This window comes from Hyla sarda, chromosome 2 (genome assembly GCF_029499605.1).
Source record: "Hyla sarda isolate aHylSar1 chromosome 2, aHylSar1.hap1, whole genome shotgun sequence".
In the NCBI taxonomy this organism is placed as follows: Eukaryota; Metazoa; Chordata; class Amphibia; order Anura; family Hylidae; genus Hyla; species Hyla sarda.
The window spans coordinates 317,062,542-317,083,717 of record NC_079190.1 but is presented as its reverse complement, the minus strand read 5'-3'; the positions used below and the strand labels follow the sequence as shown (position 1 = coordinate 317,083,717).

At 42.9% G+C, this 21,176-nt stretch overlaps 1 long non-coding RNA gene across 5 annotated transcripts in view; it reads left to right on the top strand.

Moving 5' to 3' along the window:
- Positions 1-21,176, top strand: part of LOC130356352 (uncharacterized) — a 291,928-nt gene that overhangs the window by 213,084 nt on the left and 57,668 nt on the right. For 3 of the 5 annotated variants that reach the window (XR_008888858.1, XR_008888861.1, XR_008888860.1), the window contains one exon: positions 1,480-1,588. The exons of 1 other annotated variant lie outside the window; for it this stretch is intronic. This is a non-coding gene — a long non-coding RNA (uncharacterized LOC130356352). Of the gene's footprint in view, positions 1-1,479; positions 1,589-4,469; positions 6,154-21,176 lie in introns of those variants that run through there. One more of the 5 variants, XR_008888859.1, reaches the window with a different exon arrangement.

Here is a 21,176-nt window from a genome sequence, read left to right as displayed (position 1 = left end):
TGTCCTAGCTTCATTCAGCAAGAGCCCACAGCGTAGCACTCTCCGCATGTCACTGAAGAGTGGCATTAGTCGAACATCCCTTCGGCGGATATTAGCTACTCACAAATGGCACCCTTACAAACTGCAGCATCTCAACGGGGATGACCCAGATCGGCGCACTGAATTTGCAGGATGGGCAAAACTAAAATTGGAACAGGACCCTCAGTTTATAAAGAAGATTTTGTTCAGTGATGAGGCAAACTTTTATGTGAATGGTGAAGTTAACAAACAAAACCACCGCAATTGGTCTGACACTAAACCACATTAGATCCCTCCAAGACTGTTGGAACACAAAAATTGATGGTATGGTGTGGTATATGGGGTACAAAGATAGTGGGGCCATTCTCCATCAATGGAAACCTGAAGGCCACTGGATATGCGAAATTGCTACATGATGATGTGATTCCCTCTTTATGCACTGAAGCTGGCACGTTCCCTGAGTTTTTCCAGCAAGATGGTACACCACCACATTACGGGTGCCATGTCCGAGCATTCCTAGATGAACAGTTTCCTGGAAAGTGGATTTGTCATCGTGGGCCAGTTGAATGGCCCCCAAGGTCTCCCAATCTGACCCCCTTAGACATTTATCTTTGGGGTCATCTGAAGGCAATTGTCTATGCTGTGAAGATAAGATATGTGCAGCACCTGAATCTACGGATACTGGAAGCCTGTGCTAGCATTTCTCCTGCAGTGTTGCTATCAGTGTGTGAAGAGTGGGAGAAGAGGGTTGCATTGACAATCCAACACAATGGGCAGCACATTGAACACATTTTATAAGTGGTCAGAAACTTGTAAATAACTCATGAAAGAATAAAGTTACGTTAAAACCAAGCACATCATTGTTTTTCTTGTGAAATTTGATGTGTCACATGACCCTCTTCCAACAAAAGTTGGATTCAAAATGGCCAACTTCAAAATGGCTGGCATGGTCACCACCCATCTTGAAAAGTTTCCCCCCTCACATATACTAATGTGCCACAAACAGGAAGTTAATATCACCAACCATTCCCACTTTATTAAGGTGTATCCATATAAATGGCCCACCCTGTATTTTAGCCTGTGTATTATTGACCTGGGTAAGGGCTGTCTCCCATTTGGGGACCGCAGATTAGGACAAATCATTAAAGTAGGTAGGGGCAGGGGTTGGGACTAGATCTAAGTCTGCACTAATCCCTACCCCAGATGTGACAGGATCATGGACCAGATAAATACGTCTGGTTTCACCAGTGCTGACATTGACATCGTGATTGCACTTGTGCACCAGATGTAAGAGCTCATCTAGTTGGTCCAGGATATGGCTTAGAGGGTATGTCCTCATAATACATTGCACCCCCACATGCCAGATACCCTTTCCCTGGCTACATTTCAACTCCATGGCTCCCTATGAATGATTATTTTCCTTATCTCTTAACACTTCTGAGTTGTTTTCTGTGTTTACAGCTTTGAGAATTTGGTATGATGAACCTGATAGAGCTACTTTTGCAGAGTCACAGCACTAAGGCAGGGCTGCAAGCTGGTTGAAAAATACTGTGTGGACTTTAGAAAGTGGCATGTTTCACAATGGTATGAACCCACTTTAGGTTGTCAATTCATGGGCTGGGTTTGTCTGACATTTTTAAAGATCTATTAGTTAGTTACTCCTCCTCTGACACACTTGCAACTTTGTTGCTTATTCTCTAGGAAATTCACGATTGCTAAATGAAATTACGATATTGGCAATCAAGAACTACTTGAGCTAAGGAGCTACTTGCAGTCTCTGTGTCAACCCTGAACAACCGAACATGACTCCATATTAACCTTTGGTATTGTCCTGCTTGATATACCATTCATCTTGGCTACCGAAAATAAAGGAAAACTCTGCTGGAAGTTTATTATTATTATTTGTTTTAACTATGTCCATTGTTCGGGATAGAAAAAATAAACATCGATTACCTCCAGCCATGGCAGGCCCAAGACATTGTGCTGCCTGAGTCCAAGAGTGAAATGCTGCCCCTCCTCCAACCCCCCGAAAAAAATAAAAATAAAATAGAAGCATAGAAACATAAAAACTTCCGCAACAGTGACTAATATACCATCATACTGCTATGAAATAACACATAGACCAATATAACCAATAACACCACTATGCTTTAATCATGCTATATTATCATCACATAGTGACTATTATCCCACCATACTGACACTGAATAATTACCACAGACCAATATCCCCCCCCCCCCATACAGTGACCATATAGGGTGACCACAACTGTGCACAGGCTTTGCAGACCATACAAGTGATTACAGTAAAGTAACACCTACAGGGGGCATCTTCTTGGAGTGGTTCTCATCTTCACAGAATCTGCCAGAAATAGGTGTTAGGCTCAGAACATTTTACAGCCCCCAGTAGATAGATAGATAGATAGACCCTCTGCTGAAAGATTACAATTCTGGATGTACTGTTTTTATTGGAGTTTTAGATAGATAGGATAGAGAAGCTCCCAGTAGTTAGATAGGTAGGGAAGCCCCTAGTACCTACTGTACATAGGTAAGGATGCCCCCAGTAGAAAGATGGGTAGTGAAGCCCACAGCAGATAGGTAGGGAAGCCTTCAGTACTTATGGAAGCCCCCAGTACTTATCTATGTAGGGTAAAGGGAAACCTCCAGTATTTAGATAGGTAGGGAAAGGGGTGCCCCAAATATTTAGATATATAGGTAAAGGGAAACACACAATATTTATATAGGTAGGGGAAGCCTCCTTAGGAAGCCCTTGATACTTTGGTAATTAGGGAAGCTCTAGGTAATTAGGCAGATAGAGAAGCCCCCAGTACTTAGGTAGTTAGGGAAGCCCATGTAATTAGGTAGGGAAGGCCCTTAGAAATTCCCAAGTAATTAATCAGGTAGGGAAGCCTCCAGTACTTAGGTAGTTAGGGAAGCCCCCTGTAATTAGGTAGGTAGGGAAGCCCCCAGCTGTTATACAGGTCTCCACTAAATAAAAAAAATATATAAAGATGTAACTCACCTTCCCTGCCCTACTTTTCCAGCAAGCTGCGCACGATGAGATGGCGTCATTGCCCTTGGCCTGCAGAGTAACTGCTGCGCCGCTCTGCTGTGAAGTACAGCTGCGATTACTGCTGTCCCCTGTAAGCATCGCCACTCATTTTGTTTCCAGGGGGGAACCAGCCCTGCATGTTAAAAATCTTCTCTGGGCGGCAGTTTGCCGCCCCTGTGAAGGTGCCGCCTTGGTTCCTGGGTGCCACAGGACCCATTGTAGGTCCAGCCCTGCCTACAGCTCTCCTGTGTTGCCTCCGGTGTTCTGCTCAGGTCCCTCATAGTGATCATGTCGCCTTCCTGAGCTGCAGAGTGATTGTCATCTGTGAAAGCACCCAAGCCCAATGTGTCATGCTCAGCAAATCACTGTCCGAGGCAGGACATTGTTGTGGCCAATGATTTGCTAAGCTGCAGGGGGATACATTAAGCCCAGGGGGTTCCATAGACAACAGTTTACCACACAATGGCCATAGTTATAAAAAAAAAAAACTGCTTCTGTCGGAGATCTACTTTAAAGGAGTACTACGGTAGAAAACATTTTTTTTAAATCATCTGATGACAGAAATTTAAACGAATTTGTAAATTACTTCTATTTAAAAATCTTAATCCTTCCAGTACTTATTAGCTGCTGATCCTGATCCTGTTGGTGCCTGAATAAAGTTTTGAATCGCACAAAGTCTGCGCTGGATTCATCCTTTCTACATCAGGACATCCTGAAATGCATGGCACTAAGAAACTGATCCCTAGGGATTTTTGATGGGCAACTGTGGCATGGGATATCTTAACGTAGGTTACTGCTTGTAAGACCTGTGCTTAGGCTAAGATTCCAAGAAACTGGCAAACTTTACACATTACCTATCCCATTTCGACCATGGACACATATCTCCGTGGATTTTATGACAGATATACCGCCCTCTCAAGGAATGACTGTTATCTGCTTAGTAGTAGACCGCTTTAACAAGATGTGTCATCTCATTCCTCTGAACCAATTCCTGCAGCTAAAGAATTGTCCAAACTTTTTATTGTTAAGTGATCTCTTGTTATTCCAGTGGATAGTGTGTCCAATGGAGGAGTTCAGTTTGTTTCCAAATTTAGGAGGACAATCTATAGAAAACTTGGGCTTACCCTATTCTTTTCCTCAGCCTTCCATCCAGAATATATTTTACTATTTAAATCCCTTAGAACGCAGAGGTAAATGCTATTTGGACACCGCGATTTGACTATATATTTTGTAATACTGCACTGTACTTCTTCCTGGGTTAGGCAGGTTACATGTTCAAGGACTTGGTTACATGTACTGGGACAATGTCCTCTTTGAATACAGTGAAGAAAAATATGTTTATTGTTTTCTTCAGTTTTCCTCATCGCCCATTGTAACTCATCCTTCATTTGTTTTTAAAGGGCCAACACTTTCAGCTTTAACTGAAGCCTGGCTGCGGCTGCAGCACATGTAATGTTGAGTTCCAGGGTTGGAATGCCGCAAATGAGGTGATGTTGAGGAAGACAATTTTGGCACTGAAGGTCATGGAGGGCATATTTAAAAGCATAAGAATGGCTACACCGAAGGCAAACTTTCCTGCACATAGCAAGCACATTGCTGAGGCCACTACAATTTCTAAAGAAATGCTTAATGACAAGATTTAGCACAGGGAGAGTGTGCAATGCCACCTAGTCGCAGTGCGGAGGAGGACCTGGATGAAGAGGAGGAGGATAGGTGGTAGGTGTCAAAGATTGAACCGTACCGACGCACCTGTGTTATTACTTTTTCCACTTTGAGGTAGAGCCTCATTCTGCAAGATGTTGTCCCAGAGGGCTGGGAATTACATGTATTGTCCATAGCTACTACTCCAAGTATCTAACATGGCATGCACTGTGCTGCACACTGACAACTCCATGGAGTTGGCACTCCCGGCTTTTTTGGGGAAAAAAATGGTGACTAGGTATTTGCAACCTTGGTTGGGCACTCCTCATTAATTGCATAAATGCTGTGGAGTCAAAAAGATGGAAGAAGGCACCTGCATTACCAAGACCTTGGCTGGGTGTGAATTATAGCAAACTACAACAAGATGACTGGACAAATACTGTTGTCTGTATGACATAGATTCCCCAATAGATAACTGATGGGATAGAGGAGGATACAACACTGATGAAAACAAAAGAGAATGTTTTGCCTGTGGACAAGACCTGGCTGCTAGACAGCAGGCCTACATCTGTTCCATTTGAAAGGTGTTCTGCCCCTACCTAGACTACACGCTTCTTCGCTGATAGTACCAATACCCTCCTTCTCTCAACATGTCAACCTGGACCTCACATCCAGTCCAAAACTACATCGTCATTATCAAACTTATCCTCATCCCCCACCACTCCTCTCTGCATGAACTTCTGTTATCTTACCATGGGCTTCTTGCTCCCCCCACCATATCCTCCATGCCAAACTAGTGCTGTGCTTGGCCACAGCTTTCACTTCTTTAGCAACACACTCCAAAGGTTAACTGTCCTTACACAACTCCTCATCATGGTTAATGATATCCTTCTGCTTAGCACTAGGGGAGGAGCAAAGACAGAGATGATAAAGCAGAGTCTCTAGGAGGGACATTTCTACCACTACATGTAACTCTAGACCATGGGGAATCCACTGACACCTGGCTCAATGTCATACCGCCAGACTATTCTTTCTCCTGCTGGGAAGATCTCACTTTTGTTTGCTGACAAGGCTGCTGCTGCTACTACCATCAGGCACTTGGCTGCTGTTGCTTCCTGTACTAGTGCTGGTACTGACACCAAGATTCTTACACGCAGACAACATGGCTGGGGTACTCTGTCCTCTACTCAGTCTGACAATTCCATTACCAGATATGTTTTGTTTTTTGTTTCTTTATTGAAAAAGATTTGGAGGTTATTTTCCTTTCACCTGCTAGTTAACTTTCACTCTCAATGCTACAAATGCTATGATTTTTATTTTACTTAAAGGGGTACTCCGGCGCTTAGACATCTTATCCCCTATCCAAAGGCTGTCCGGGCATGCTGGGAATTGTAGTTTTGCAACATCTGGAGATCCGCAGGTTGAAGACCACTGTATATGCTATTCTTCCCCTTTCCTTACCTGGCTGTGCTTCGGCTGTCTTGCGGGCTGCGGTCAGTGAAGCAGAAGAGTTACGTCCTCTCCCGGCTCCTCTGCGTGGCATCAGGGATGTCACTTTTCGGCGGCATCTACAGGAAATGAAAAGTGACGTCACTGATGCCTCGCAGAGAAGCTGGGAGAGGACGTCATTCATCTGCTTCACTGACCGCAGCCCGCAAGACCCCCGCCTGACCTGACCTGCCGAAGCGCAGCCAGGTAAGGAAAATAAAAAAAACTATAAAAAGCAGGGAAAGGGGGAATGATGAGGGAGGGGAAAAATTAAGAGTAGAACTGTCACTTGTTTTCTCCCGCACTATCCATAGGGACTGGTGGATAATGTGGGAGACGCTGATTAAAGGTAGGGCAGATCCAGACAAGATAGGGCTCATTTTAATCAGCATCTCCCGCACTATCCACCAGTACCTGTGGATAGTGCGAGAGAAAACAAGTAACAGTTTTACTTTATAGCAGAGCGGGAAGGAGACGCCGCTGGTCACTGATTTAAAGTGGCCGCGGCCGTGCTGCTAATACCCAACAAGCAGCTGCTTCTGCGGCCGCTTTAAATCAGTGAAGAGAATATTTATCGGCGTATAACACGCAGGCAGGCTTTTTGCCCTAAATTTAAGTTTTAAAAGTGCGTGTTATACGCCGATAAATACAGTATTTACTTGTTGTGTGCATCTATTCCCCTTTTGATGCACCCCAATATTTTATGTGCCTTAGAGGTAGCTGCCTGACACTGGTTGCTTTAATTGTACTGTGTTTTTTTCCACGTAATACATAATCCCAGAATGGATTTTGTCTCCCCGTATGTATAACGTTAAATTTATCAGTGGTGAACCTCATTTACCACTTCCAAGCTTCTAACCTATCCAGATCCATTTGTAACAGATCTATTGTTCAAATCCATATTGTTCAGGGCTCACGTTCGGATGATCCATCTTGCCTCTTTCTGCAAGAGGTACTTGTGTTTGTCTATGCCTTCTGCTGTGTGAATGTGTTTAATGCCACACATTTTTAGGCAGTTATGGTCATTGTTGTGGAGTTCTTCCATATGGGTAATGAAACGAGGAGCACCTTTCTTAGTTTTTAACAAATAAACATGTTCTTTGAATCTAGTGTGGAGCGCCCATATAGTGCAACCAATGTAAAAGCTCTTGCAAGGACAGACAAGGTAAGCATAGACAAGGTAAGATGTTCTGCAGCAGATGCAATCTTTAAAATCAATTGTGATACCTCCTAGGTTTATGGTTTTGCCATTAAAGGGGTTCTCCACTGCCCTGTCTTCCGGAGCTCCGCTCGCAGCGTCCGGAAGTTTATTACTCCAGACGCTGTGTGGAGGCTTCCGTGTTCGAGGCCGCCCCATTGTGACGTCACGACCGCCCCCTCGTGACGTCACGCCTGCCCCCTCAACGAAAGTCTATGGGAAGGGGGCGTGACAGCGGTCGCGTCCCCTTCCCATAGACTTTCGTTGAGGGGGTGGGCGTGACGTCACGAGGGGGTGGCCTCGAACACGGAAGCCCGCACACAGCGTCCAGAGTAATAAACTTCCGGACGCTGCGAGCCGAGCTCCAGAAGACAGGGCAGTGGAGAACCCCTTTAAACATTAAAGGACACCATCTGCAGGACCCGCATTTAAAGTTTCCTTTCGGAATAGTTCTATTTATCCAGGTTGTTTCCTTTTGTTCAATGGAAAATTTACTGCAAGTGATCAGATCTCCCAAATTCTGACATTTTTTAAAATAAATTAAAATTTCTTTAAGATCATTTTGAATAATAAACCAATGGTTTTGAATAGTTTCTCTTATGACATTAGCTAACGGACTGAATTGAAACGAAAAGGCAAAATGTTTTTCTTTGTCTGCATTCTCATGTCTGCGTTTTCCTCGGAGCAGTGACACTATCTTTTGAATAAGCTTTTGCTAGTGCTTGATCCAGGACCTGAGAGGGGTACCCTCTATATCAGAATCGATCGTATAAATCACTGGCTTGCTTTAAGAATTCATTATCTGTGTCATTGATCCTACGGAGACGCAGAAATTGACTATAGGGGACAGAGGATTTAGTGTGAACAGGGTGGTAACTTTGAAAGTGTAGTAATGTGTTTCCTGCTGTAGGTTTTATGTAACCTGTTATTTGTATCCCTTTTTCTTGTTTAATAAGTAGAACATCGAGAAATTGTAGAGAGTGGGTACTTATTTTGAATGTAAATTTTAAATTCATATTATTGGTGTTATTAATATGATGCATAACATTTTTAAAATAATTTTCTGTGTCTGTCCATATTATGAAATAGTCATCCACAAAACGAAAGTACCTGTGCATATGACGTAAATAAGGATTATTAGAATTGAAGATAAATCGTTTTTGGAAAATGGCTACAAAGAGATTGGCGTGGGTATATGCCACTGGTGTACCCATCACCACCCCAATAATTTGCGCATACCAGTCATCATTAAATTGAAATGTGTTACAGGACAGGATGAATTCGAGGGAATCGCAAATTAAATTAATAAAATCTTCGCTCTTGCCTGTGTCGACAAGGAGATCCCTAATCCCTAATACACGAGATCCCCAATTGTTGGGGGATGGTCGTGTAAAGGGACTCGATGTTGACAGAGGCGAAAGTGAATGCCTCAGGCCATTTTAGATCGTCTAAATTAAGCAAGAAATCGCTAGTATCTTTTACCAATGCAGGAACTGATTGCAGAAGTGGTCTAAGTAGCCAATCAATGAATTTGGACAAAAATTCAGTCACTGACCCCCATCCCAGACACAATAGGTCTGCCGGGTGGGGTAATAGGGTTCTTGTGTATTTTGAGCTGCTTTTGGATGAGATGGCAAAAGTTTAACTGCATTTTTTTTCAGAGATAACGCCTTTGTCAGAATAGTGTCTGAGTATAGTACGTGATTTATCTAATATTTTTTGTGTGGGGTTATTAGTGAGTTTTTGATAAATGTTATGATCGCTTAACTGAAGGAGGGTTTCATTGAGATAATAAGCAGTTGTCATCAACACCACATTCCCTCCCTTGTCTGCTTTTTTTATAATGACATTGTTATTATGTTTCAATTCTTCTAATGCCATACGTTCTTGGGCAGACAAGTTGGGGGGATCCTGTGGGTAGATAACAGCTTGCATATCCAGTAGTACTTTTTTCCAGAACAAATCAATGCTGGAACCTGGTATAGTAGGGGGACAAAAAGTAGATCTATTCCCACTTTTAAATGTAGATACATGTAAAAAATCGAAATTATTAGTATCAGGTGTAACTTCATCTAACAGGTCCAGCAAATTACCCAGACATTCAGTGTCAGTAATATTACACTGTTGTATGGCACTAAAGCCCAATGGGCTAATAATGGCAGGTACCTCACCCTCTAAATGTATGGGGTTGCTGGACTTGTCATGGAACATTTTATTAAGGTTTAATTTTCTAATACCACAAAACAAATCAATCTCGAATTCTTTGCTACCAAATTTTTCAGTAAAACAAAAATAAAGTCCCTTTGATAGCAAAGATGTAGTTGGCTCGTCCAGAACTAAGTCTGTAAGGTTTACGATCATAAGATTGTTCTCTGAGGTAGTAGTTATTCCTGCCAAGATACTGCTTTTCTCTTCTGGCTGATGTTGGTGCTGCGTTTTTCTGGAGCAGCCCCGTCTGATTTTACGTCTAAAGGCGCGTCATTTTCAGATTTATTTTTCGGTATATTTTTTGCATGCATATCGTCTGATCCACTTGATTCGGTGTCTGTAGTCCAGAAATCTGTAGTTTTCTTTTCCCCCTTGAATTTTCTGGGTCGTTGTTTATGATTGAGTTGATATGTGAAAACTTTGTTGTTGTCATAATCCATTTTGTCTCTATTGAATTTATCCCTTTTTTAATGGATTGTAGAGATATTAATTTTCGTTCCAGTTTTTATTTTTGAAAATGAAGGTAATGTTCCTCTGTGGTTCTTGTACAGAGTTCTTTTTTAGCTCTGCATAAGTCCTCTGTAATGTGAACGTATTCCAATTTGTTTCGTTCAAGTACTGCTCTAAGCATGTTGAGACTATATTCATGGTGAAGTTGGTTCCATTTTTGTATAGAGAGAGCATCGTCTGTATATTGAGATGGTGTTTTAAAGTTTCTGAGTCCTCTAGGGACTCTAGAGCTGTCATTGTATGATTTAAGCGATTCTAAAGTCCAAAACATTTGCATTTCTTTTTCAGCAAGTGTAGAAATGTTTTATTCTAAAGTCTTAGTGCTTAAAATCTGTAAGGCATCCCTTTTGTTGCAAACTGTAAAGAAACTAGTGGCATCTGCCCTGCCAGCTGAGATGGCACGATCCTCTTCTGCCGATCCCCCGTTTGAATCATCAGACTCCATGGCTGCTTGGAGCTAGCAGGTGTGCTCAGGTTCAAAACACAGTTCAAAGCAAAATATGCAGGGGGGGGGGGGGGTATTGCGGCGGAAAGGTGGATGAAGCTAAGCAGTGGTGCTCATATCCCAAGAGGCAAAGACATCCAAATTTGTATTAAAGAGAGTAGCGGGAGGCAGTCACTAGGCTTCGATAAAAGGTAAACTTTCTTCTTCAAAGTGCATATACATTGGCATGGTCAGGTGCAGACGCCAAGGACCGGGCTTACAACTACAGCCGTTTCACTCCGACATGGAGTTTCATCAGGTAGTGCTGCCTCACCTGTGTGACTGGGGTTAAAAACCCTCCTGAGTCACGTGATCCAGGTGAGAGGCGTGTTCCAGTTAAACAGTGCAATAATAAAAACAAGCAATACCACAGTATATATTTGTGAATCGTTATACAAATATTACAGTAGCAACACCAAAAAGGGCAAAAAGATAAAGAAGAAAAGCAAACAGAAAAAACACAATTTAAATAAACATGCTCAAATCAGATCTATTGTTCAAACCCCTAAATATATTAAAGAAAACAGGGCCAGCCTTTTATATGCAAAGTATCAAATGTTTTATTTTTTACTCAAAATATAAGACATTCAGCGATTTACCCAAGTCAAGTATTGAGCTCACCTTCTCATAAAAGCTGATGTCAGCCCATTTTTCCATGAAGCCCTTGTTACCTTTAAAGGGGTTATCCAGGGAAAAACTTTTTTTTATATATCAACTGGCTCCAGAAAGTTAAACAGATTTGTAAATTACTTCTATAAAAAAATCTTAATCATTTCAGTAGTTATGAGCTTCTGAAGTTAAGGTTGTTCTTTTCTGTCTAAGTGCTCTCTGATGACACGTGTCTCGGGAACCACCCAGTTTAGAAGCAAATCCCCATAGCAAACCTCTTCTAAACATGTTACCACCAACCAGCTCCAACCCCAATGTACGTTTCGTGTTGTGCTTCATCAGGGGGAGTGTCTAAACCACCTCTCAGGTGGGTATATATATTAACCCCTTAACGACGAAGGACGTATATTTACATTCTCCTCCGGCTCCCGCAATATGCCGCAGGGTCACGTGGTGTCCCCGCGGCATATCGGGTCGGCTATCAACGGCCGGGACCCGCGGCTAATACAGGACATCACCGATCGCCATGATGCCCTGTATTAACCCTTCAGATGCGGCGATCAAAGCTGACCGCCGTGTCCTATGTGAAAGTGACCCGGCTGCTCAGTCGGGCTGTTCGGGACCGCCGCGGTGAAATCGCGGCGTCCCGAACAGCTTACTGGACACCGGGAGGGCCCTTACCTGCCTCCTCGGTGTCCGATCGACGAATGACTGCTCCGTGCCTGAGATCCAGGCAGGAGCAGTCAAGCCCCGCCCATAACACTGATCACAGGCGTGTTAATACACGCCAGTGATAAGCATGAGAGATCAGTGGGTGCAGTGTTATAGATCCCTATGGGACCTATAACTCTGCAAAAAAAAAGTAAAACAAAAGTGTTAATAAAGGTCATTTAACCCCTTCCCTAATAAAAGTTTGAATCACCCCACTTTTCCCATTAAAAAAAATTAAACGGTGTAAATAAAAATAAACACATGTGGTATCACCACGTGCGTAAATGTCCGAACTATAAAAATATATTGTTAATTAACCCCTTCCCACAGAGTGGCTTATATATAAGCCGCAATGTGCAGGCAGTTCGCGCATCACTGCTTATATATATGACACGCAGCTAACCCGGCGATGCGCAGCATCGCACGGGTTAACTAACAGAAGTCCCGCTGTTTCCAGCAGGAGGCAACTTCTTCAACACCCCCCAGGACCATCTGTCGATGGTCCTGGTCAGTGATCACTGTGATTGGTCCCAACCCGTGTGCCTCCAGCTGTTGCAAAACTATATCTCCCAGCATGCACGTAAAAACCGTACATGCTGGAAGTTTTGCAACAGCTGGAGGCACACGGGTTGGGAAACACTGAGTTAAGAAACAAACTCTGTGTTTTGCAAACAGTGTCCCTCCAGCTGTTGCATAACTACAACCCCCAGCATGCACGGACAGCCAAAGGGCATGCTGAGAGTTGTAGTTTTGCCCCCCAATGTGAATGTACAGGGTAAATTCACACAGGTGGATTTGCAGTGAGTTTCTCGCTGCAAGTTTGAAATGCAGAAAGTTTTCCGCTGTAGCTCAAAACTCGCTGTAACCCGCCCGTGTGAATGTACCCTAAAAACACTACACTACACTAACAGATAATAAAGAGTAAAACACTACATATACACCCCCTTACATTGTCCCCCCAATAAAAATGAAAAACGTATTGTACTGCAGTGTTTCCAAAATGGAGCCTCCCAGCATTTCCGGACAGCCACTGACTGTCCAGGCATGCTGGGAGTTTAGCAACAGCTGAGGCACCCTGTTTGGGAATCACTGGCATAGAATACCCTATGTCCACCCCTATGCAATCCCTAATTTAGTCCTCAAATGCTCATGGCGCTCTCTCACTTCAGAGCCCTGTCGTATTTCAAGGAAACTGTTTAGGGCCACATATGGGGTATTTCCATACTATTATTTTCTACTATTAGCCCTTGTAAAAATTTTAAATTTGGGGGAAAAACTGCATTTTAGTGAAAAAATAAATAAATTAATTTACACATCCAACTTTAACGAAAAGTCGTCAAACACCTGTGGGGTGTTAAGGCTCACTGTACCCCTTGTTACGTTGCTTGAGGGGTGTAGTTTCCAAAATGGTATGCCATGTGTGCTTTTTTTTGCTGTCCTGGCACCATAGGGGCTTCCTAAATGTGGCATGCCCCCCAAAAACCATTTTAGAAAAACTCACTCTCCAAAATCCCATTGTCGCTCCTTCCCTTTTGAGCCCTCTACTGCGCCCGCCGAACACTTTACATACACATATGAGGTATTTCCTTACTCGAGAGAAATTGGGTTACAAATTTTAGGAAGATTTCTCTCCTTTTACCCCTTGAAAAAATTCAAAAACTGGGTTTACAAGAACATGCGAGTGTAAAAAATGAAGATTTTGAATTTTCTCCTTCACTTTTCTGCTATTCCAGTGAAACACCTAAAGGGTTATCACATTTACTGAATGTCATTTTGAATACTTTGAGGGGTGCAGGTTTTATAATGGGGTCATTTATGGGGTATTTCTTATATGAAGGCCCTTCAAATCCACTTCAAAACCGAACTGGTCCCTGAAAAATTCAGATTTTGAAAATGTTGTGAAAAATTGTAAAATTGCTGTTGAACTTTGAAGCCCTCTGATGTCTTACAAAAGTAAAAACATGTCAACTTAATGATGGAAATATAAAGTAGACATATTGGGGGATATTTATCAAAGTTGTCTATGTCCCGCATCAATATAGACCAAACTACAGAGGGTTAGTCTGCTCTATTGTGCACCTAATTTATCAAATGGCGCACGGCTCTTGATAAATTCTGTGCACAGACTGCATGATCTATGCTTTAGTCTATATTTAAACCTGCTCCAGCACGGTCTGACATTTCGGCGTACTTTGAGCCTATGCGACTTGTCGCTGAAAAGTCACTTTTGATAAATTCAGCACCAATGCATTTTTCAATGCATTTCAGTCTAAAATAGACTAGAATGCATCATGTTCGAAAAATCCTCTAGAGCAAAAGTCGCAGAAAAGTCGCACATATTTAGACTGCGACTTTCTGTGCGACAAATTTAGACAAGAAAAACCAGTCTAAATCCTTTGATAAATCTCCCCCATTGTATATGTGAATCAATATATAATTTATTTGGAATGTCTATTTTCCTGATAAGCAGAGAGCTTCAAAGTTAAAAAAAATGCAAAATTTTCAATTTTTTTTATCACATTTTGGAATTTTCCACTAATGCAAGTATCGATTAAATTTTACCACTAACATAGAGTAGAATATGTCACGAAAAAACAATCTCGGAATCAAAATGAAAGGTAAAAGCATCCCAGAGTTATTAATGCTTAAAGTGAAAGTGGTCAGATGTGCAAAAAGTCCGCACACAGCGTTTCGAGTAATGAACTTCCGGACGCTGTGAGCGGGGCTCCGAAAGTCAGGGCAGCGCACAACCCCTTTAAGGGGTTAAACCGCACGGTCAATGGCGTACACGTAAAAAAATTCCAAAAAAGCTTATTTTTGGTCATTTTTTATACCATTAAAAAATGAAGAAAAAGTGATCAAAAAGTCCGATCAAAATAAAAATGGTAACTTCAGATCACGGCGCAAAAAATGAGTCCTCATACCGCCCTGTACGTGGAAAAATAAAAAAGTTATAGGGGTCAGAAGAGGACATTTTTAAACGTATACATTTTCCTGCATGTAGTACGACAAAATCAAACCTATATAAGTGTATCATTTTAACCGTATGGACCTACAGAATAATGATAAGGTGTAATTTTTACCGAAATATGCACTGCGTAGAAACTGAAGCCCCCAAAATTACAAAATGGCGTATTTTCTTCGATATTGTCGCACAATTATTTTTTTTTCTGTTTCGCCGTGGATTTTTGGGTACAATGACTAATATCCCTGCAAAGTAGAATTGGTGACGCAAAAAATAAGCCATAATATGGATTTTTAAGTGGAAAATTGAAAGGGTTATGATTTTTAAAACGAAAGTGCAAAAACTGAAAAACCCTACGTCCTTAACCCCTTAAGGACACATGACGTTCTCATACGTCTCCATTTCCGAGTCCTTAAGGACACATGACGTATGAGAACGTCATGTGTTTTACCGGCCCCCCGCAACCATCTGGAGCGGAGCCGGTCCCCGATGCCTGCTGAAATCGTTCAGCAGGCATCGGGGCATATCGCCCAGGGGGGTCATTATGACCCCCCATGTCGGCGATGGCCGCAGATCGCTGGACAATTCAGTCCAGCGATCTGCGGCGGATTCCGGGTCAATCGGGTCTCCAGTGACCCGGTGACCCGGAATTATTGGCTGATCGGGGCCGTCAGAGACGGCCCCGAACAGCCATAGCCAGCAGGGGTGAGGTGGCACTTGTGCCACCTCACGATCGCCCTGATTCGTCGGCCGGATTACCGGCCGACCAATCAGGGCGCCTGCTGTGGGTGTCACTCCCGCAACCCGCTCCGCCCCTCTTCCGGAGGACGTGAGCGGGTGCGGGACGTGCACCCCGGGTGCTGGGGACCCCGATCCCCGGCGCCCCTGTTGGGATCGGGGCCCCAGGAGCAGCGGCGGCGGCGGAGACGACGAGGGACTGACCTGGTGCGGCGAGGATCGTTGGAGGTGAGTGACAGCCTCCTGCTGTTGCTTAGCAACAGCTCCCAGCATGCAACAAGGGCATGCTGGGAGCTGTAGTTATGCAACAGCAGGAGGCAGACCACCACAACTCCCAGCATGCCCTTATGGGCATGCTGGGACTTGTAGTTTTGCAACAGCTGGAGGCACATTCTTTCTATGGAAAAGTGTACCTTCAGCTGTTGTGTAACTACAACTCCCAGCTTGCACAATCAGCTAAAGTGCATGCTGGGAGTTGTAGTAGTGCATCTGGTGGTTGCATAACTACAACTCCCAGCATGCCCGTTGGCTGTCGGTGACTGCTGAGAGTTGTAGTTTTGCAACAGCTGAAGGCACACTGAGTTAAGTAGTAAACCAGTGTGTCTCCAGCTATTGCATAACTACAATCCCCAGCATCCCCAGCCAAAGTAGTATGCCTCCAGCTGTTGCATAACTACAACACCCAGCATGCCCTTCCGCTGTCCGTACATGCTGGGGGTTGTAGCTTTTGCAACAGCTGAAGGCACACTGGTTGCAAAACACTGAGTTTGTTACCAAACTCGGTGTTTCACAACCAGTGTGCCTCCAGCTGTTGCAAAACTACAACTCCCAGCATGCACTGATAGACCGTACATGCTGGGAGTTGTAGTTTTGCAACAGCTGGATGTTCCCCCCCCAATGTGAACGTACAGGGTACACTCACATGGGCGGAGGATTACGGTTAGTATCCGGCTGCAAGTTTGAGGTGCGGCAAAATTTCTGCAGCAGCTCAAACTGCCAGCGAGAAACTACTGTGAACCCCCGCCCGTGCGACTGTACCCTAAAAACACTACACTACACTAACACACAATAAAATAAAAAGTAAAAAACACTACGTATACACATACCCCTATACAACCCCCCTCCCCAATAAAAATGAAAATGTCTGGTACGCCACTGTTTCCAAAACGGAGCCTCCAGCGGTTGCAAAACTACAACTCCCAGCATGCACTGATAGACCGTACATGCTGGGAGTTGCAGTTTTGCAACAGCTGGATGTTCCCCCCCCCCCCCCCCAATGTGAACGTACAGGGTACACTCACATGGGCGGAGGATTACAGTAAGTATCCGGCTGCAAGTTTGAGCTGCGTCAAATTTTCTGCCGTAGCTCAAACTGCCAGCAAGAAACTACTGTGAACCCCCGTCCATGCGACTGTACCCTAAAAACACTACACTACACTAACACAAAATAAAATAAAAAGTAAAAAACACTACATATACACATACCCCTATACAACCCCCCTCCCCAATAAAAATGAAAAACGTCTGGTACGCCACTGTTTCCAAAACGGAGCCTCCAGCTGTTGCAAAACAACTACTCCCAGTATTGCCAGATAGCCGTTGACTGTCCAGGCATGCTGGGAGTTTTACAACAGCTGGAGGCACCCTGTTTGGGAATCACTGGCGTAGAATACCCCTATGTCCACCCCTATGCAAGTCCCTAATTTAGGCCTCAAATGCGCATGGCGCTCTCACTTTGGAGCCCTGTCGTATTTCAAGGCAACAGTTTAGGGCCACATATGGGGTATCGCCGTACTCGGGAGAAATTGGGCTTCAAATTTTGGGGGGTATTTTCTGCTATTACCCTTTTAAAAAATGTAAAAATTTTGGGAAAACAAGCATTTTAGGTAAAAAAAATATATATTTTTTTACATATGCAAAAGTCGTGAAACACCTGTAGGGTATTAAGGTTCAAATTACCCCTTGTTACGTTCCCCAAGGGGTCTAGTTTCCAAAATGGTATGCCATGTGTTTTTTTTTTGCTGTCCTGGCACCATAGGGGGTTCCTAAATGCGGCATGCCCCCAGAGCAAAATTCGCTTTCAAAAAGCCAAATGTGACTCCTTCTCTTCTGAGACCTGTAGTGCGCCAGCAGAGCACTTTTCACACCCATATGGGGTGTTTTCTGAATCGGGAGAAATTGGGCTTCAAATTTTGGGGGGTATTTTCTGCTATTACCCTTTTTAAAATTGTAAAAATTTTGGGAAACCAAGCATTTTAGGTAAAAAAAATATATATTTTTTTACATATGCAAAAGTCGTGAAACACCTGTAGGGTATTAAGGTTCACATTACCCCTTGTTACGTTCCCCGAGGGGTCTAGTTTCCAAAATGGTATGCCATGTGTTTTCTTTTGCTGTTCTGGCACCATAGGGGCTTCCTAAATGCGGCATGCCCCCAGAGCAAAATTTGCTTTCAAAAAGCCAAATGTTACTCCTTCTCTTCTGAGACCTGTAGTGCGCCAGCAGAGCACTTTTCACCCCCATATGGGGTGTTTTCTGAATCGGGAGAAATTGGGCTTCAAATTTTGGGGGGTATTTTCCGCTATTACCCTTTTTAAAAATGTAAACATTTTGGGAAAACAAGCATTTTAGGTAAAAAAAAAATTTTTTTTTTACATATGCAAAAGTCGTGAAACACCTGTAGGGCATTAAGGTTCACGTTACACCTTGTTACGTTCCCCGAGGGGTCTAGTTTCCAAAATGGTATGCCATGTGGTTTTTTTTTGCTGTTCTGGCACCATAGGGGCTTCCTAAATGCGGCATGCCCCCAGAGCAAAATTTGCTTTCAAAAAGCCAAATGTGACTCCTTCTCTTCTGAGACCTGTAGTGCACCAGCAGAGCACTTTTCACCCCCATGCGAGGTGTTTTCTGTATCGAGAGAAATTGGGCTTCAAATTTTGGGGGGTATTTTCTGCTATTACCCTTTCTAAAAATGTAAAATTTTTGGGAAACCAAGCATTTTAGGTAAAAAAAATATATATTTTTTTTACATATGCAAAAGTCGTGAATCACCTGTGGGGTATTAAGGTTCACTTTACCCCTTGTTACGTTCCCTGAGGGGTCTAGTTTCCAAAATGGTATGCCATGTGTTTTTTTTTTGCTGTCCTGGCACCATAGGGGCTTCCTAAATGCGGCATGCCCCCCAAAAACCATTTGTCGCTCCTTCCCTTCTGAGCTCTCTACTGCGCCCGCCGAACAATTAACATAGACATATGAGGTATGTGCTTACTCGAGAGAAATTGGGTTTCAAATACAAGTAAAAATTTTCTCCTTTTTATCCCTTGCAAAAATTCAAAAATTGGGTCTACTAGAACATGCGAGTGTAAAAAATGAAGATTTTGAATTTTCTCCTTCACTTTGCTGCTATTCCTGTGAAACACCTAAAGGGTTAATACACTTACTGAATGTTTTTTTGAATACTTTAGGGGGTGTAGTTTTTATAATGGGGTCTTTTATGGGGTAATTCTAATATGAAGACCCTTCAAATCCACTTCAAAACTGAACTGGTCCCTGAAAAATAGTGAGTTTGAAAATTTTGTGAAAAATTTCAAAATTGCTACTGAACTTTGAAGCCCTATGGTGTCTTCCAAAAGTAAAAACTCATAAATTTTATGATGCAAACATAAAGTAGACATATTGTATATGTGAACCCCAAAAAAATATATTTTGAATATCCATTTTCCTTACAAGCAGAGAGCTTCAAAGTTAGAAAAATGCAAAATTTTCATTTTTTTCATCAAATTTTGGGATTTTTCACCAAGAAAGGATGCAAGTTACCATTAAATTTTACCACTAAGTTAAAGTAGAATATGTCACGAAAAAACAATCTCGGAATCAGAATGATAACTAAAAGCATTCCAGAGTTATTAATGTTTAAAGTGACAGTGGTCAGAATTGCAAAAAACGCTCCGGTCCTTAAGGTATAAAATGGCCTGGTCCTTAAGGGGTTAAGGGGTTAAACATCAGCCATTCCAAAGAAAGTCCATGAACAATTGACAGCCAACTTATCCAATACATCCAAATGCAGATACAAGTCACTGCCCATGAACATCACCTAGTCCACATCATACCTGATAGCCTCTGCTATCCACACCACCTAAACGGCATCTGACATGTCATGAATGTGTCCGTCGCATCTGGACATATGTGGAATGCTAGTTCCTAAGCCGGAGCCTGGGCTGAGCAGAGAGGGACAGGGAACGCCCAAAGCCGTCACCTGATAGAATCACATGACCGGGTTAAGGTCATGTGGTGTGCCGCAACTCCGTCAGCAAGCAGGGCGGGGCCAGGATCAGCTCCGAACCAGAGGTTGAGGGGAGATATGCCTGCAGCACATCCAATCAATGGGACATTAACCCATGATTGGAAAGTGAAGCGGGTAAAAGGTGCACCTATATAAAGCCTAAACCATATTGTACATAGGCCTCCCAGGGTTTACCAAGACATGGACAAAGAACAGATATACATGAAACAAAGAACACCCAGTGAAACAAAAGTGGCAAACCAATAAGCCAAGGTGTGTGTGTGCAAAAAGAAAGTGCAAACCACCACCAAAGTGAGAGTGAAAAAATTGAATGGGAAAAGTGTATGAATGTGTGTGGGAATATAAAAGAATAGGACTGCTAAATGTGTGAAAGAGTATGACAATAGTAAAAATGTGAATAGGCAAAACAGAATAAAAAGTAAAGATGTATTAGTGTGAAAAAAAAAGCAAAGTATGTGAAAAATGTGGACTGCAGTGTATTAAAATGACAAATAAAAAATGTTAAATTATTAAATTAAGAAATGAAAATGGTGAAAAATAATTAATAACCTCTTAAGGACCCAGGGCGTACCTGTACGTCCTGAGTCCACTCCCGTTCTATAACGCAGGGCCACGGCCGGGACCCGTGGCTAATAGCACACGTCACTGATCGCTGTACTTCGCACTATTAATCCCTTTGGTTGATTGCCGCGTCTACAGTGAAAGTAAAGCTAGCTCAGCGGGCTGTTCGGGACAGCCGCGGTAAAATCCCCTTACCTGCCTCCTGGTGTCTGATCGCCGAATGGCTGCTCAGTGCCTCAGATACAGGCATGAGCAGTCAATCGGCAGAATCATCGATCAATGGTTTCTTTGAGAAACCATTGATCAATGTAAAAGATCAGTGTGTGCAGTGTTATAGCCCCCTATGGGGGCTATAACATTGCAAAAAAAAAAGTGGCAAAAAAAAGTTAATAAAGATCATATAACCCCTTCCCTAATAAAAGTTTGAATCACCCCTGTTTTCCATTTAAAAAAACACCAGTGTAAATAAAAATAAACGGTGTGGTATCGATGCATGCGGAAATGTCCAAATTATAAAATAAATCATTAATTAAACCGCACGATCAATGGCGTATGCGCAAAAAAATTCCAAAGTTCAAAATAGCGTATTTTTGGTCACTTTTTATATCATGAAAAAATTAAGAAAAAGCGACCAATAAGTCCGATCAATACAAAATGGTACCGCTAAAAATTTCAGATCACGGCGCAAAAA